The sequence below is a fragment of the Phyllobates terribilis genome, unplaced genomic scaffold (genome assembly GCF_046119375.1).
Source record: "Phyllobates terribilis strain yellow unplaced genomic scaffold, ASM4611937v1 Scaffold_11__3_contigs__length_659146591, whole genome shotgun sequence".
NCBI lineage: Eukaryota > Metazoa > Chordata > Amphibia > Anura > Dendrobatidae > Phyllobates > Phyllobates terribilis.
Window position 1 is genome coordinate 582,232,481 of NW_027362771.1, and position 19,477 is coordinate 582,251,957.

Genomic DNA, 19,477 nt, shown 5'->3' on the forward strand with positions numbered 1-19,477 from the left:
TATTTTCTCATTTTTTTCTATGTGTAGTTGCTCTCATACTTCCAACCTTACTTATCGCATACTCTCATTCCCTCAATACTTCTGTTACTACTATCCCCACACTCTCTCTTCCGATATGTTAATAATTTGTCCTCTCATACACTCACATTTTACAGCTAGTACTTTGATTTCCTGAATACTCTCACATTCATTTCCTGTGTTCTTGGAGCAGCTTGGATAAACTAAACCTTCACCCTCCCTCTTACTTCTATTCCAAAAAAAAAAATCCCTCGGAGTACTTCTATACCTAGTTAATCTCATACTCACAATTATCTCATACTTCTACCCCTCCGTTCCAGATTACTCTCTCACTCTTTCACACTCAGTTTATTGTTTGTCTTATAAACTTGTATCTTTGTAATTTTTGATTCTATGACCCTTAGAGTTTATTCATTTCCTTCTCAGAAAAAAAAAGAAATAGAAAATCATTGCCTTTGTTTACTCTACTGTGTTTCTGTCCTCTCTCACTTTTTTATTAGCCAACCCCCCTTCTTTCTCTCCCTTTCCTTCAATTCACCTAACTCCCCCTTCTTTTCTCCGCCCCTTCACAATAGACCATGTAGTTTCCAGGTGGTGTGTCACCCCGGCTCACACACAGCCGTCGTCTACCTTTCATATTTCCCAAAGAACCTTTGTCCCCTTAATCTGTCCTATCACATGTTATATGACCACATTCCTTTGCATCATTCTACAAGGGGTACTTAAGGTTGCAAGAAAAAAAGACTTAGCTCCCCAAAATCATTCCCTCCTCCCAAATCCTATACACCGTCCCCTGACCCTGAATGCACACCTTCAAAGCCAGAGCCAGCTGCAAAATTCTATCCGTCTACCTTCTTATGTTATTTAAGCCTAATTTACCGCACACCATTATTTGCAAGGGCAAAACTTCAAACTTTCCACTTCTTCATCCTCTTCTCTCCAGTTGCAGTTCATCTCTTCTACACTTGTGGTTCTACCTACCTTATAAGTAAGCAATTTTCTGCCTGAATTCTTTTTTCATTCACCATAGTTCTGGCTGCTGACACTAACTCGCTGCCTGTGCCGCCTGTACCCACCCAGTTTTACCCATGGCACACAGTCACACATGGAGATTACACAATGTCAAAACTACTTTAATTCTTCTATTAATAATTCAATCACGACTTCAGTTATAGCCTGGCACTGTCTCCATCTTGGAATTAAAGAGAGAGGCACATGAGTATGAGGGGGCAACATAGGACAAGAGAGACTAAAGTAAAGATTGTTTAAAAAAAAAAAAGAGAAGGAAGGCGTGGAGACTAAACAAGGAAAGTCTGAGAGACAGTTGGCAAAGAACTAAACAAAACTAAAGACAGCCTGGGTGCAATAGTGGTGGTTAAGGGCAGCTAGAGAGAAAGAGACACAGAGAAGGAGAGAAAGAGAGAGCAAGAGAGGGAGAGAGAGAGGGCAGGGCGTAGATACAGAGTTTGGAAAGGGTGGAGGAGCTGGGGGTAAGGGGAAAGGGGGGAGAGACAGCCCAGCCAAGAAAAAAAAATGTTCAACCCATGCCAACTTCAGAGCTGGCACCAAAATGGCAATCGAGTGTAGAAAAAAAAAAAAAAGTGCTGTGTGAAACGAATAAAAAACACAGATTATGAATTGAAATAAGACAAAAAAAGAGAGAAAGAAAAAATAATAATAAACTTACGGCACTTAGGGGGGAAAAAAAAAGAGACATCCACGGTGTCTCTCCCTCTTGCACACACACGCACACACACTCTCTCTGTCCCCCCCTTCCTGTAAAAGTGTATTGCAGGCTGACTGCAGCTGAGAAATCTACAGGCTGGCTCGCAAAGAAGATGGCAGGATTCCAGTGTTCCAACGCTGACTTCCCTGCATTTCGGACTGGGTGTTAGAGTAAAAGCAATTCAAGGAGAGGAGAAAGGATCAGGAGATGTAAGGTTTACCAGGCGCCTTTTTTTCCCACCATTTTTTTTAACTCTCTATTTTTGTCCTCAATAACCTATTTCTCTCTGCTGACTCTCTCTCTAAGCAACATCTTCTCTTTCTGTCTTTTTAGCCACTTTTTTTTTTTATTCCTTTGTTCAGTTTTTTTTATGTTTTCTTTTTTACTTTTCTTTTTGTTACCGTACAAGAATTTAAAAAAAAAAAATCCCAAACTTTTCTCTGATTGGAAACTTAAGGGGTCTGTTTTCTTTTCCTCTCTCTGTTTGCACGCGTTGGCAGAAGTGTGTCTTCCTCTGTTCTCTCTCTGGTATGTGCCATCTTAATATTATTAAGCCATCTGAGTATTTTCTTTTCCTTTTTTCTTTATGCTCAATTAATGTGGTTGGCTCTTTCTATATGGGCAACAAAAAAAAAACTAGCTATTTTTGGGTTGAAGACTTATTCCATTATCCCTTAAAACTGTCCCGGCTCTTCTTGATGCTGGCATTACCCTGCCAGACCCCAGGTAGGAGTGACCTTTACCCTGGCCCTAGATGCCTAGGGTAGGCCGGGAATATGGAGAAATACAGACTTCCTTTTCCTGATATAAGCAAAATATGTACTTGTCGTTATATTATTATTTTGTTTAAACTTACAGGAAATCAATGATATTTAGGCTATGTATATCTGAAATGTACAAGTGTTTAGATGCTTCACTGCGTAAATGCGACTGTTTCTCTCTCTCTCTAAATATTTGTATAAAGAGTGTATATATATTTTATGTGTGTCTCCCTACCCATCCACATTTATTTGCACAATCCCTTTTAGATAACGATACTAGATTTTTCCATAGGTTAATATGTTAATTTATTGACGTTTAGGTCCTCGTGGACCCGATCACTAGGCAAGCTGAGTAGGTTACAACATTGTGGGGTGCAGAAAGCAAGGAGTGATTGTGTGCAACCTGTTAGAAACTTCCCGCAACTAAGAGATGAACGATCTGAATCACTACGACTATCACTAATCCCCAATGTGGTGTCTAAGAAGCAGCAAATGCACATATTAGTGTTACCTCTGACAATGTAAATGACTATTTATATATGCAGGTCTAACATAATACTCCACGTCATGGGGCTCAGACCCCAAACTGGATGTGACCACAGTCCTTTCAAAGGTGCCGGTCACTATTCCCCACTCTATATAAGAATACATGGGGGCCAACAACTTTCATATGGAAATTCTACGACAGCAAATCAATCATAAGCAACGTAGTGTTATTTATCCTTACTGTTATAAAATTGCTTATTCCATACATAGCGGTGTGATATACTGCCAATTGTACAAGAGGAAACTAATAGTATATAGCAACATATGGTAGACAGAATTTAGGACAGACGTTTGTATTGTGCCAAATACGGTGTGCAAATTCTGCTTTAAAATATTTGTGTCTGGCTAACATTATGATTTACATAATGATCATATAGACCGGATACAATGTGCGTGCCGAGAACGTAATGTGATTATTTATCTAGAATTTAAAAAGATGTTAAGACACCAGCGTAATAATAACTAATATATCAGCTATCTTTCTATTTACTTTCCACTATATTATTTTAACTATATATTTAAATATATATATATATATATATATATATATATATAAAAAAACATGTTTATATATTTTCTATATTTATATAGTAATATTTAAATGTCATTTTATTTATGCCTATATACAAACATATACACACACATACATATATATATTACACGCACACACACATACATACATATATATACACACACGCGCATATATATATTTTATGCCCATATTTATTATACAATTCTTCTTTTTTCACCTCCAATGCTTATCTAGTATACGAATACTACATAAACGGTCATTAGCGTAAAATTCCTAAATACGTATGTTCAACTACTATGACCATCATCCTCGTTCACAGACTTTCAGCTCACATGCCAGCATTTTATAAAGCCCAGCATTAGCTTATGGACTGTTTTTCACCAATCTCATTTCTGTCAGAAAGTTCTGAATTTAGAATAGTTGATTATAGTTTGTGTAAATGGTATCCCGAGTTTATAGAATAAGGGAGAGAACCCTATGTGGGCCGTGTAAATGTTTAAGAATAAATCACGATACAGTAGTTTGACTTCAACTTTAAAAATAAATGTTGAGGGACCAGAAAGGCGCATTTTTAGTTTGCATTTACCTAAATAGCCAACATTAGCGAAGATGTGAAAGGAAAACACAACGTTGATATATTTTCACAAAGAAAAAATGACTGCTCTTTTCCACAAGTCTGAGAACTTCTGTCACTTCTTTCTTTCTTTTTTTTGCATTAAAGTGACAGCAACCTAAATATAAGGTGAAATACTTACTATAAGGATAATATTTTATCATTACGTTTCGATAAGTTTACGATGAGCAAAAAGCTTTAAGAAGGGCCTGCAGGGCAAGAAAAAGTCATCGATGGGACATCTCACGATAATTTAGGTATAGTTAGATATACGTCCTCATGTATACTAACATGAGGACATAAACATGGAATAATGAGTGTAACTACAAGAAATAAAAATATGGAGTAATAGGAGGAAATAACTGAAGTAATAAGAGCAGATATATAGAGAAGATAAATGGGATAATAGGAGAAGATATAGGGAGGATACATGGAGAAATAGGACGAGATATAGGGGGATATATGGAGTAATAGGAGGAGATATAGGGAGGAAATATGGGGTAATAGGAGGAGATATAGGGAGGATACATGGAGTAATAGGAGGAGATATAGGGGAGGATATATGGAGTTAAAGGAGGAGATATAGAGAGGATATATGGAGTAATAGGGGGAGATATAGGGGAGGATATATGGAGTAATAGGAGGAGATATAGGGAGGATATATGGAGTAATAGGAGGAGATATAGCGAGGATATATGGAGTAATAGGAGAAGATATAGGGGAGGATATATGGGGTAATAGGAGGAGATATAGGGAGGATATATGGAGTAATAGGAGGAGATATAGGGAGGATATATGGAGTAATAGGAGGAGATATAGGGAGGATATATGGAGTAATAGGAGGAGATATAGGGAGGATATATGGAGTAATAGGAGGAGATATAGAGAGGATATATGGAGTAATAGGGGGAGATATAGCGAGGATATATGGAGTAATGGGATGAGAGATGGGGAGGATATATGGAGTAATAGGAGGAGATATAGCGAGGATATATGGAGTAATAGGAGGAGATATAGGGAGGATATATGGAGCAATAGGGGGAGATATAGGGGGATATATGGAGTAATAGGGGGAGATATAGGGAGGATATATGGAGTAATAGGAGGAGATATAGGGAGGATAAATGGAGTAATAGGAGGATATATGGAGTAATAGGATATATAGGGATAATATATGGAGTAATAGGAGATATAGGGGAGGATATATGGAGTAATAGGAAGAGATATAGGGAGGATATATGGAGTAATAGGAGGAGATATAGGAGAGGATATATGGAGTAATAGGAAGAGATATAGGGAGAATATATGGAGTAATAGGAGAAGATATAGGGAGGATATATGGAGTAATAGGAGAAGATATAGGGAGGATATATGGAGTAATAGGGGGAGATATAGGGAGGATAAATGGAGTAATAGGAGGATATATGGAGTAATAGGATATATAGGGATAATATATGGAGTAATAGGAGATATAGGGAAGGATATATGAAGTAATAGGAGGAGATATAGGGAGGATATATGGAGTAATAGGAGGAGATATAGGAGAGGATATATGGAGTAATAGGAAGAGATATAGGGAGAATATATGGAGTAACAGGAGAAGATATAGCGAGGACATATGGAGTAATAGGAGGAGATATAGGGGAGGATATATGGAGTAATAGGAGAAGATATAAGTAGGATATATGGAGTAATAGAAGATATAGGGAGGATATATGGAGTAATAGGAGGAGATATATGGAAGATATATGGAGTAATAGGAGGAGATATAGGGGAGGATATATGGAGTAATAAGAGGATATATAGGGAGGATATATAGAGTAATAGGAGGAGATATAGGGGAGGATATATGGAGTAATAGGAGGATATATGGAGTAATAGGATATATAGGAATAATATATGGAGTAATAGGAGATATAGGGGAGGATATATGGAGTAATAGGAGGAGATATAGGGAGGATATATGGATTAATAGGAGGATATATAGGGAGGATATATGGAGTAATAGGAGGAGATATAGGGAGGATATATGGAGTATTAGGAGGAGATATGGGGAGGATATATGGATTAATAGGAGGAGATATAGGGAGGATATATGGAGTAATAGGAGGAGATATAGGGAGGATATATGGAGTATTAGGAGGAGATATGGGGAGGATATATGGAGTAATAGGAGGAGATATAGGGAGGATATATGGAGTATTAGGAGGAGATATGGGGAGGATATATGGATTAATAGGAGGAGATATAGGGGAGGATATATGGAGTAATAGGAGGAGATATAGGGGGGTATATGGGGTAATAGGAGGAGATAGAGGGAGGATATATGGAGTAATAGGAGTAGATATAGGGAGGACATATGGAGTAATAGGAAGAGATATAGGGAGGACATATGGAGTAATAGGAGGAGATATAGGGAGGATATATGGAGTAATAAGAGGAGATATAGGGAGGATATATGGAGTAATAGGAGGAGATATAAGGAGGTTATATGGAGTAATAGGAGGATATATGGAGTAATAGGATAGATAGGGATAATATATGGAGTAATAGGAGATATAGGGGAGGATATATGGAGTAATAGGAGGAGATATAGGGAGGGTATATGGATTAATAGGAGGATATATAGGGAGGATATATGGAATAATAGGAGGATATATAAGGAGGAGATATGGAGTAATAGGAGGATATATGGAGTAATAGGATATATAGGGATAATATATGGAGTAATAGGAGATATAGGGGAGGATATATGGAGTATTAGGAGGAGATATAAGGAGGATATATGGATTAATAGGAGGATATATAGAGAGGATATATGGAGTAATAGGATGAGATATAGGAGAAGATATTTGGAGTAATAGGAGGAGATATAGGGAGGACATATGGAGTAATAAGAGGAGATATAGGGAGGATATATGGAGTAATAGGAGGAGATATAGAGAGGATATATGGAGTAATAGGGGGAGATATAGGGGAGGATATATGGAGTAATAGGAGGAGATATAGGGAGGATATATGGAGTAATAGGAGGAGATATAGCGAGGATATATGGAGTAATAGGAGAAGATATAGGGGAGGATATATGGGGTAATAGGAGGAGATATAGGGAGGATATATGGAGTAATAGGAGGAGATATAGGGAGGATATATGGAGTAATAGGAGGAGATATAGGAAGGATATATGGAGTAATAGGAGGAGATATAGGGAGGATATATGGAGTAATAGGAGGAGATATAGGGAGGATATATGGGGTAATAGGAGGAGATATAGGGAGGATATATGGAGTAATAGGGGAGATATAGGGAGCATATATGGAGTAATAGGAGGAGATATAGAGAGGATATATGGAGTAATAGGGGGAGATATAGCGAGGATATATGGAGTAATGGGATGAGAGATGGGGAGGATATATGGAGTAATAGGAGGAGATATAGCGAGGATATATGGAGTAATAGGAGGAGATATAGGGAGGATATATGGAGCAATAGGGGGAGATATAGGGGGATATATGGAGTAATAGGAGGAGATATAGGGGGATATATGGAGTAATAGGGGGAGATATAGGGAGGATATATAGAGTAATAGGAGGAGATATAGGGAGGATAAATGGAGTAATAGGAGGATATATGGAGTAATAGGATATATAGGGATAATATATGGAGTAATAGGAGATATAGGGGAGGATATATGGAGTAATAGGAAGAGATATAGGGAGGATATATGGAGTAATAGGAGGAGATATAGGAGAGGATATATGGAGTAATAGGAAGAGATATAGGGAGAATATATGGAGTAATAGGAGAAGATATAGGGAGGATATATGGAGTAATATGAGAAGATATAGGGAGGATATATGGAGTAATAGGGGGAGATATAGGGAGGATAAATGGAGTAATAGGAGGATATATGGAGTAATAGGATATATAGGAATGCTATATGGAGTAATAGGAGATATAGGGGAGGATATATGAAGTAATAGGAGGAGATATAGGGAGGATATATGGAGTAATAGGAGGAGATATAGGAGAGGATATATGGAGTAATAGGAAGAGATATAGGGAGAATATATGGAGTAAGAGGAGAAGATATAGCGAGGACATATGGAGTAATAGGAGGAGATATAGGGGAGGATATATGGAGTAATAGGAGAAGATATAGGTAGGATATATGGAGTAATAGAAGATATAGGGAGGATATATGGAGTAATAGGAGGAGATATATGGAGGATATATGGAGTAATAGGAGGAGATATAGGGGAGGATATATGGAGTAATAAGAGGAGATATAGGGAGGATATATAGAGTAATAGGAGGAGATATAGGGGAGGATATATGGAGTAATAGGAGGATATATGGAGTAACAGGATATATAGGGATAATATATGGAGTAATAGGAGGAGATATAGGGGAGGATATATGGAGTAATAGGAGGAGATATAGGGAGGATATATGGATTAATAGGAGGATATATAGGGAGGATATATGGAGTAATAGGAGGAGATATAGGGAGGATATATGGAGTATTAGGAGGAGATATGGGGAGGATATATGGATTAATAGGAGAGATATAGGGGAGGATATATGGAGTAATAGGAGGAGATATAGGGGGTTATATGGGGTAATAGGAGGAGACAGAGGGAGGATATATGGAGTAATAGGAGTAGATATAGGGAGGACATATGGAGTAATAGGAAGAGATATAGGGAGGACATATGGAGTAATAGGAGGAGATATAGGGAGGATATATGGAGTAATAAGAGGAGATATAGGGAGGATATATGGAGTAATAGGAGGAGATATAAGGAGGATATATAGAGTAATAGGGGGAGATATAGTGGGATATATGGAGTAATAGGAGGAGATATAGGGAGGATATATGGAATAATAGGAGGATATATAAGGAGGAGATATGGAGTAATAGGAGGATATAAGGAGTAATAGGATATATAGGGATAATATATGGAGTAATAGGAGATATAGGGGATGATATATGGAGTAATAGGAGGAGATATAGGGAGGGTATATGAATTAATAGGAGGATATATAGGGAGGATATATGGAATAATAGGAGGATATATAAGGAGGAGATATGGAGTAATAGGAGGATATATGGAGTAATAGGATATATAGGGATAATATATGGAGTAATAGGAGATATAGGGGAGGATATATGGAGTATTAGGAGGAGATATAAGGAGGATATATGGATTAATAGGAGGATATATAGAGAGGATATATGGAGTAATAGGCTGAGATATAGGAGAAGATATTTGGAGTAATAGGAGGAGATATAGGGAGGACATATGGAGTAATAAGAGGAGATATAGAGAGGATATATGGAGTAATAGGAGGAGATATAGGGGAGGATATATGAAGTACTAGGAGGAGATAGAGGGAGGATATATGGAGTAATAGGAGTAGATATAGGGAGGACATATGGAGTAATAGGAGGAGATATAGGGAGGATATATGGAGTAATAGGAGGAGATATAGGGAGGATATATGGAGTCATAAGAGGAGATATAGGGAGGTTATATGGAGTAAAAGGAGGAGATATGAGGAGGATATATGGAGTAATAGGGGGAGATATAGGGGGATATATGGAGTAATAGGAGGAGATATAGGGAGGATATATGGAGTAAAAGGAGGAGATATAAGGAGGATATATGGAGTAATAGGATATATAAGGATAATATATGGAGTAATAGGAGATATAGGGGAGGATATATGGAGCAATAGGAGGAGATATAGGGAGGATATATGGATTAATAGGATATATAGGGAGGATATATGGAGTAATAGGAGGAGATATAGGGGAGAATATATGGAGTATTAGGAGGAGATATAAGGAGGATATATGGATTAATAGGAGGATATATAGGGAGGATATATGGAGTAATAGGAGGAGATATAGGGAGGATATATGGAGTAATTGCATGAGATATAGGGAGGATATATGGAGTAATAGGAGGAGATATAGGGAGGATATATGGAGTAATAGGAGGAGATATAGGGAGGATATATGGAGTATTAGGAGGAGATATAGGGAGGATATATGGAGTAATAGGAGGAGATATATGGAGGATATATGGAGTAATAGGAGGAGATATAGGAGAGGATATATGGAGTAATAGGAGGAGATATATGGAGGATATATGGAGTAATAGGAGGAGATACAGGGAGGATATATGGAGTATTAGGAGGAGATATAGGGAGGATATATGGAGTAATAGGAGGAGATATAGGGAGGATATATGGAGTAATAGGAGGAGATATAGGGAGGATATATGGAGTATTAGGAGGAGATATAGGGAGGATATATGGAGTAATAGGATGAGATATAGGAGAGGATATATGGAGTAATAGGAGGAGATATAGGGAGGATATATGGAGTAATAGGAGGAGATATAGGGAGGATAAATGGAGTATTAGGAGGAGATATAGGGAGGATATATGGAGTAATAGGAGGAGATATATGGAGGATATATGGAGTAATAGGAGGAGATATAGGAGAGGATATATGGAGTAATAGGAGGAGATATATGGAGGATATATGGAGTAATAGGAGGAGATATAGGGAGGATATATGGAGTATTAGGAGGAGATATAGAGAGGATATATGGATTAATAGGAGGATATATAGGGAGGATATATGGAGTAATAGGAGGAGATATAGGGGAGGATATATGGAGTACTAGGAGGAGATAGAGGAAGGATATATGGAGTAATAGGAGGAGATATAGGGAGGATATATGGAGTAATAGGAGGAGATATAGGGAGGATATATGGAGTAATAGGAGGAGATATAGGGAGGATATATGGAGTAATAGGAGGAGATATAGGGAGGATATATGGAGTAATAGGGGGAGATATAGGGAGGATATATGGAGTAATAGGAGGAGATATAGGGAGGATATATGGAGTAATAGGAGGAGATATAGGGAGGATATATGGAGTAATAGAATGAGATATAGGAGAGGATATACGGAATAATAGGAGGAGATATAGGGGGATATATGGATTAATAGGAGGAGATATAGGTAGGATATATGGAGTAATAGGAGGAGATATAAGGAGGATATATGGAGTAAGAGGATATATAGGGATAATATATGGAGTAATAGGAGATATAGGGGAGGTTATATGGAGTAATAGGAGGAGATATAGGGAGGATACATGGATTAATAGGAGGATATATAGGGAGGATATATGGAGTAAAAGGAGGAGATATAGGGGAGGATATATGGAGTAATAGGAGGAGATATAGGGAAAATATATGGAGTAATAGAGGAGATATAGGGAGGATATTTGGAGTAATAGGATAAGATATAGGAGAGGATATATGGAGTAATAGGAGGAGATATAGGGTGGATATATGATGTAATAGTAGGGGATATGGGGGAGAATATATGGGGTATTAAGAGAATATTTAAGAAGAGGGTATATTGAGTAACAAATACAGAGTAATAAGAGGAGATGTAAGAGGATATATAGAGTAATTGGAGTACATATAGGGGAGGACATACTGGGAAAACACTCCCGGCAGCATGGTAGGATCCATACTTTCCTCTTCCACAAGGGAAGAGAACTTACAATGTAATGTGTGATGCAGGTTCTATTTCCATTCTGGCCCAGAAAATTCATGCTATGTTTCCATCCAAGCTAAGGATAAAGCAGTAAGGGGTAAGTGTTAATGTACCAAAGTGACTCACAGCCCAAAAAACGACCTAACTGTACATGCATTTGCACTCTAAGTACTAATACACATTTCTATTTAGCATTTTTTTACATTGCAAAATAAAAGAAGACTTTACTAAACTAAGGCTGAACAGATATTTGCACATTGGTCTTTCAAATTAAGCCTTCATCTCATAAATAATTTAAACTTGTGAAAAAATAGGTAATTATTAGGTCTCATTCAGATATCCGTGAAACACTTCCAAGTGCAGACATGGACTTACCTCGGAACTCCTGACCAGAACTTGACAGCCCGATCTGATGTTGTTACGTTTGAGTTGGGACCGGTCGCCAGTCCGTGCATTGTGGTCCATACTTGCACTGTGCTTCACGGGCATCTAAATAAGGCTTTAGAGATGAGCAAAATTTTTGAAAATCAAATTCACCAGCTTCAGGGAATTCTTCCCCAAAATTTGATTGGCAGTGAATTGATTTGATGTAAATTGCAAGTTCTACAAAGCCTCCGATTGCCCTGAAAATAATTTTGTAACACTCTGAGGTCTCCTAAGACTGTGTATTGAACACTTTTCTATCTCTTTAATGCAAATCCAGCGTTAGTAATGTCAAAGTGACCTCAACATATATGACTATGGGTGAATGGATGGTAGCGGTTTTTCACTGCTGTCCTGTTAAGGCCCCGTCACACTTAGCGACGCTGCAACGATCCCGACAACGATACCACCTGTCAGGGATCGCTGCTGCGTCGCTATGTGGTCGCTGGTGAGCTGTCAAACAGGCAGGCTCACCAACGATCAGGGGAGCAGCGACATCGTGGAAAGAATCTTTCCACGATGTCCTGCTCCTGGTTACCAGCTTGCTGAAGCAGGAGCAGGCTGGTAACCATGATAAACATCGGGTTACTAGGGGCACACGCGCACCTAGTAACCCGCTGTTTATCATGGTTACCACTCTGCTACGGTGAGCGGGAGGTTACCGCTCACTTTAGCAGGCTCGTAACCATGATAAACAGCGGGTTACTAAGTGCGCATGTGCCCCTAGTAACCCGATGTTTATCATGGCTACCAGCCTGATCGCTGCTCCCGCTGGTCACACACAGCGATGTGTGCTGACCAGTGGGAGGGCAACGACCAAAAAAAGGTCCAGGACATTCTGCAGCGATCAGCGACCTCACAGCAGGGGCCTGATCGCTGCAAAGTGTCACACATAGTGACATCGCTGGTGAGGTCGCTGTTGCGTCACCAAAACCGTGACACAGCAGCGATCTCGCTATGTGAGACGGGGGCTTTATACACTTTATCTCTAATAACTGTTTATTCAGTGTTTTAAAGCTTTTTCTCCCCATGTCTATCGCTAAGCTGTGATATCTTTCCACTATCGAGATTCATAAAAATATGGTTGCTGCATTCCCTGCCTCTGCTTTTATAAAAGCTATGATAGTCCCTCCTGACTGGCTGTGCTATATCATGTGATGTCATAGCTGCAACCTGTTATGGAAAAGCCCATGTGTCCGCAACAGTCATGTGAGCCTTTTCTGGCTATTTCAATATACCTGGTGGAAGGTATTAGATGTTTCACACTAATCTAATCATATATTGTTCAGTTTCCTAAAATTCAACATGAATTTGATTTACAAAGAATTGATTTCTTCATCTCTACTAATTTTACTTATTTTCAACTGCCAACAACTTAATAAATAATATTTTATGTCAAATGTCATACTTCAGGTCCATCACCATGAATAGATGTTCTATCCCATTCTACTTTCCTTTATTTCAAGTTATTTAGTTATCCCGATATCTTTATTAGAAGCATTCCAACAGACAATGAGCTATCTATACATAAAACCAACCAATGATGTAAATGATTTATTCAGCTACACCACAAACCAATTCAACAATGCCCTGCATCCATTATCATGACACCCATCTGTTCAAAAATACCACTGATCTATTCAACCATACCACTAAAATACATCCAACCATATAATGATCTGTAAACTATGCCCTAATCTTCACAACTATAACACTAATCTACACGATCATGCCACTTAGCCATTCAGCCATAACCGTGATCTGTAAATTCCTGGTACTGAATCTATCCAATCATGGCACTGAGATGTACAAATGTTCATTTCATTCAGAGATGATAGATCTTTCTTCGAGCAGTCTCAAAATTATTTTTTCAGGTGCTAGAGAAAGAATTTATAGATTAATTGAAGAAGAAATCCCCAAATCATTCTGCCAAGTAATACATACATGTCAAATGTGTAGTTTTACTATAAAGAAAAAGAGAATTATAGTGGTAGAGGTATATAGAGAAATGTCTCACACTCGCATCTATTTTGAAAACTTGTTACTTGGAAAAAAAAAAGTCATCAGCAAAGTGCATTTTTGAAAAAAAAAACATTACCCTTTTTCAACATAAAAATTTCTTTACCCCAAAAACTTCATTAGAGTGATGGCAGAGTTCATCTTTATACAAAAATAGCCGTCAAAACATCATAAAAGACAGGACTCAATGAAATGTTGTTGATTATAGACTGGTTCAACAATCAGCGGACCGAAGATAGTGTGGACCTCTACAAGTAGCACCATCAATATGCTTGACCTTTTCAGGCCATAATACGAAGAATCCTAAAGATTTGTCTATGAGCAACAGTCTGTTCTCCAGATATGAGTCATTTACCTTAGCATCTACTGAACCAAGATTTATGAGTCCTGAATTGGAAGGTATGCAAAATTTTTGGGAGCAAATTTTGTCTCATTACGTAAGGCTTTTTGGAGCATTATCAATACAAATACATTAATTCTACGTTCTATGGAGTTGATTCACATGTACCAGGGAGTAATTTTGCCTCCACATCAAAAATAGGCATTTGTTTAAGTTCAGAAACACCAACCTTTATCTCAGTAAATCACTCGAACAGAGAAGTCTTCTTTTCTCCAGAATGGTTGGATTATCAGAGTCCCTACAATTGGCTTAGAAATTATTCACAAACCAGGTTCCAAATTTTAATATTAATTTCATAAATTAATAGTATGCATGAAAATAAGTACCTTTGTAATATATCTTATCAGGAAAATCAGCTTCTCTCACTAGCTGGATTGATCTTTGACTCTCAATTACATGGTACAATCTGGGTTCAGTGAAGACAAATGTCCACATTACTGAAATGTTGTCTGTAGTAGGATGAAGTTGGTGCCGGGAATAAAATCCGCGCTCCTCCGTGGTGAAGAAATTTGACGAGAGATTGTATATATTTAACAATCTTGTAGTTTATTTCTAAAAGCTACGATTACTAAGCGTTTCGTGGAGGTCCCGTCCACTTCCTCAGGTACATAGCTGATGTAGACCAATTCATCAAACGGTCTTATATACATAAATCCACACGTGGTAATTCTTGGCGCCAAAAACGGTTTACAGAAAAACAATGAAATTAATGATAGATTCAATGAACATATTGATTGACTAGTTACACTCTTATGGATATATAATGAAAACCATAAAACAAATAATATAACTTCTGGAATGTTGGATAACAGCGCTATTGCACCCCTATCTCTCTACTTATTTTCACATTACTGAAATAGGAGATGACAGCTGGTGCTCATAACATTCTATGAAGAGGGGAGAGGAGGGAGAAGCTAGAAGTAGACACAGACATAGAGAAGGGAGGAGCCAGAGGCAGACACAAACATAGAGAAAGGAGGAGCCAGAGGCAGACACAAACATAGAGAAGGGAGGAGCCAGAGGCAGACAAAGACATAGAGAAGGGAGGAGCCAGAGGCAGACACAGACATAGAGAAGGGAGGAGCCAGAGGCAGACACAGACATAGAGAAGGGAGGAGCCAGAGGCAGACAAAGACATAGAGAAGGGAGGAGCCAGAGGCAGACACAGACATAGAGAAGGGAGGATCCAGAGGCAGACACAAACATAGAGAAGGGAGGAGCCAGAGGCAGACAGAGACATAGAGAAGGGAGGAGCCAGAGGCAGACACAGACATAGAGAAGGGAGGAGCCAGAGGCAGACACAGACATAAAGAAGGGAGGAGCCAGAGGCAGACACAGACATAGAGAAGGGAGGAGCCAGAGGCAGACACAGACATAGAGAAGGGAGGAGCCAGAGGCAGACACAGACATAGAGAAGGGAGGAGCCAGAGGCAGACACAGACATAGAGAAGGGAGGAGCCAGAGGCAAAGACATAGAGAAGGGAGGAGCCAGAGGCAGACACAGAGAAGGGAGGAGCCAGAGGCAGACACAGACATAGTGAAGGGAGGAGCCAGAGGCAGACACAGACATAGAGAAGGGAGGAGCCAGAGGCAGACACAGACATTCTGCTACAAGTTCTCCTGAAATGACAGTTCTCCATAGAACTTTATGAGCACCAATTGTCATCTCCTATCTAAGTAATGGAAAAATTAGTATTGACGACAGATTTTATCTGGGAATCGAGAATAAAAGATCAATCCAGGAAGAGAAAGAAGCAGATTTCTCTGATAAGATATATCACAAAGTTTCATATTTTCATGTGTACTGTTGATTCATAAAATAAAAACTTAAACAACAGTTAATCTTTAAGTCAGAAATACTACTGGTTTACTACTGATTATGGTGTGCATGTACCATGCAACATTAAAATGGGTTTCTCCACAAATAAAAGTTCTACCACTATCCGTTGGATAGGGGATAATTTACTTATAACTAGGGGACTGACCTTAGGGAGTCCCAGCGAGATCTGAATGCAGAAGGGGTGAACAGATTCGACCCTTTGCTCCATTGATTGACTATAGGACTCCTGGAGAAAGTTAAGTACAGTGCTCTGCTATATCCATCAGTCACATAGACAAAGAATTGAGCTGGGAGGGAGCATTTACACCTATTCCGCGTTCATGCAGAGATCTGAAGAACCCCAGTCTTTGCATCACTGGGGGTCCCAGTGGTCAGACCCCAATTCTATGGATAAAGAATAAGTTAATTGTGGGAATAACCCACATGATTGTAGGTCATGACATTTATAGTGGCCATACACATAAGATAAAATCTGTCTTAACCCACTAGTTTCATCACGATTAGCTTATGATTGTATGTGTGAGTCTTCATCAGTGGGGTAATATGGATTGCTAGCATCTGGGGCAAGGCAATATTGCAATGCCTAACCTAGTAATATTGCCCTTACTATCCCCTTAAAACAAATAATTCTCCCTGAGTGATCCCTCCTAAAGTAAGAATGCCACCTTTGCTTCACTCTCCTCCGTCTCCCTTCATAAAAAAATACATTTTATACTCAACAAATCCTATCAACCAAGTACTCTTCTCCCAGCACACAGAGCAGGCTGGCACAAGTGGTACAATGCCGGTGATGTCATTGTGCCGCCTGTGCTCAGAAGGTGAAGTCTTGTAGGCTATCGGCTTACATGAGCCTTCAGCCCATGTTTCCCTGCTCTACCATAGAATCCAACTGTAATGGTTTCATGTTGACACTAACACAGTTCAAAGTGGTCCCCACTTGGATATCTGGAGTCATGCTGTCAGCAGTTTGAGGTATATCTTCTGTCTTCGGCACAAACATGACTTTACTTCTTAGGACCACAACATTTAAAAATAAAAAAAGAAAGCAGTATTTTTTTATTTGCTTTTGACATTTTGCACTTTTGTGATTTTTACACCCAAGACAACTCATCTTATGTCCCCTCCCCTCGCTATGCCATTGCTCCTGACTCTTCCTCGATGGCAGATGTTGGGTAAAAGAGAGATTGTGTATGGTGCACATGTGTCCATGGGTATATAGCAACTGGCGGAGTGGTCTGGTAGAGGGTTAAGGCTCCCTTATACATTAGACTGTCAGCTGAACCTTCTAATATCGATCAGTTCGTAGGTTTGGCCGAAACTCTAATGTGTATGTGGAGCTGGTGAACTGATCATTGTAGAAGATGTTGATCGGTCATGTCCAATTTTTGATTTCTGATTGCTTTGTTCTCCTGTAGATAAGTCGCCAGCATAGATGATTTTCAGCTGCTTTCTCATAAACAACAGAGGAACGCTCAGCTGAACGAACGCTCCTTTGCATGGGAAAATCGGCCAAGATGACAGTCAGCTAATTTCGTCGTTCTGCCGACAGCCATCTAATGTGTATGGCGGGCTTTCGTCTCCCATTGGGCATGTGGGGCAACGTCAGAAATACAGCAGCATTTAGTCGTCAACTATTTCATGTGTTTGGTCAGCTGCAGTAGAAGGCTTTTGGTATTGTCATCCTCTATGTTAAATGATGACATCTACACTTGATCTATCTACGTACTAGACCACTTCTGTTGTATCTCGATGACAACCATACAGTCAGGCTTCTTTTCAATGGTCAACCGATATCTGTGAGCACAAGCAGCCCTGGTGGGAAAGTTATTACATTTTCTTAATAGCTTAAAAACCTTAAAAACCACAAAATATCCTAACATCTGATAGAAGTAGAAACATCTAACATATCATTAGGAATAAATTCTCATAATGAGTATTTGGTGCATTTTTGAATTTGCGTATTTTTACAGTGCAAAAAATGCACCATCTTACATTTTCGGGAAAGTGGATGGGATTTATAGAAATCTAATGCACACTGTGCTTTTTTAACGCAGCACTGCATTTTTAAAATCCACATCGCGGCAAATTTCTCATGGCAAATAGGCTCTTCATTTGTGGATTGAATGAGATGCAGAAAATCCACAGGTAAAAAAACGCAGCGAAAACGCCCAAAAAACATATGTCATCTGCACTTGACTTTATCAATAAAGTATTATCAAAATCAAATACCAAGAAGTATCCAAAACAAAGCTGTTTTATTTAAAAGATGACATACAGAAAAGAGAGAAAAACCGCAGAAGAAAAAATGTGATAAAAACGCAAGTAAGCTAATGTGGCGAATTGGTGCAGAAATGCTGCTGAAAATCTGGAACATCAAAACCGCACCAAGTACTCATCATGAGAACGTAGCCTTAATCCTTCAGATCTCAGGCTGTGGTCTGCACCCACTGACTTAATTACTGATATCAGAGGAGATGTATTTTTCATGATCAGGTCTAAATCTCTATGTATCCATATATTTCATGTAATGCTGGTTTGCTTAGATATTAGGAACGTGTGTTGCCATAATCATTTACTGCATTGTACGATGGTGCCAAGTTAGGACTGTGTCAAAGCCGCTGCTCACTCCCCTCTCTCTCTCCCTTTTGCTCTCTCTCTCTTCAGACCGTCTGTATTTGTGTTTATTTTGACAAGAATTGCCCCCCTACTTATGCACGCCCCCTCCCACTGATCGCCATGTGTGAAAGGAAAGATTAATCCCAGCCAAAATCTGATCTGGACTCTTAATTAATTACTGTGAAAGAGCTGGATCTGTCAGGACTGCATTTTATAGCAATGCAGAGTGTCTCATTATAATAGGACTGCATTTATAGGATTGCATTTAGTGTTATTAAGCTTTAACAGGCAAGCTAGATATATGTTAAGTTGTTTTCCACAAAGGCAGAAATCCACAAAATAAAATCAAGGCAATCCAGTTGCATGTTGGGGTTGTCGTTGAGAGGATGGCACA

At 38.8% G+C, this 19,477-nt stretch overlaps 1 protein-coding gene across 5 annotated transcripts in view; it reads left to right on the forward strand.

The window, feature by feature from the left end:
- The first annotated feature begins 1,602 nt into the window (after positions 1-1,602).
- Positions 1,603-19,477, forward strand: part of NFIX (nuclear factor I X) — a 209,478-nt gene continuing 191,603 nt past the window's right edge. The window contains exons 1-2 of one of the 5 annotated variants that reach the window (XM_073654248.1): positions 1,603-1,953; positions 2,245-2,272. The gene's annotated coding sequence lies outside the window, so the exon portion shown is untranslated. The remainder of the gene's footprint in view (positions 1,954-2,244; positions 2,273-19,477) is intronic. The other 4 variants (XM_073654247.1, XM_073654250.1, XM_073654251.1 and 1 more) reach the window with 4 other exon arrangements.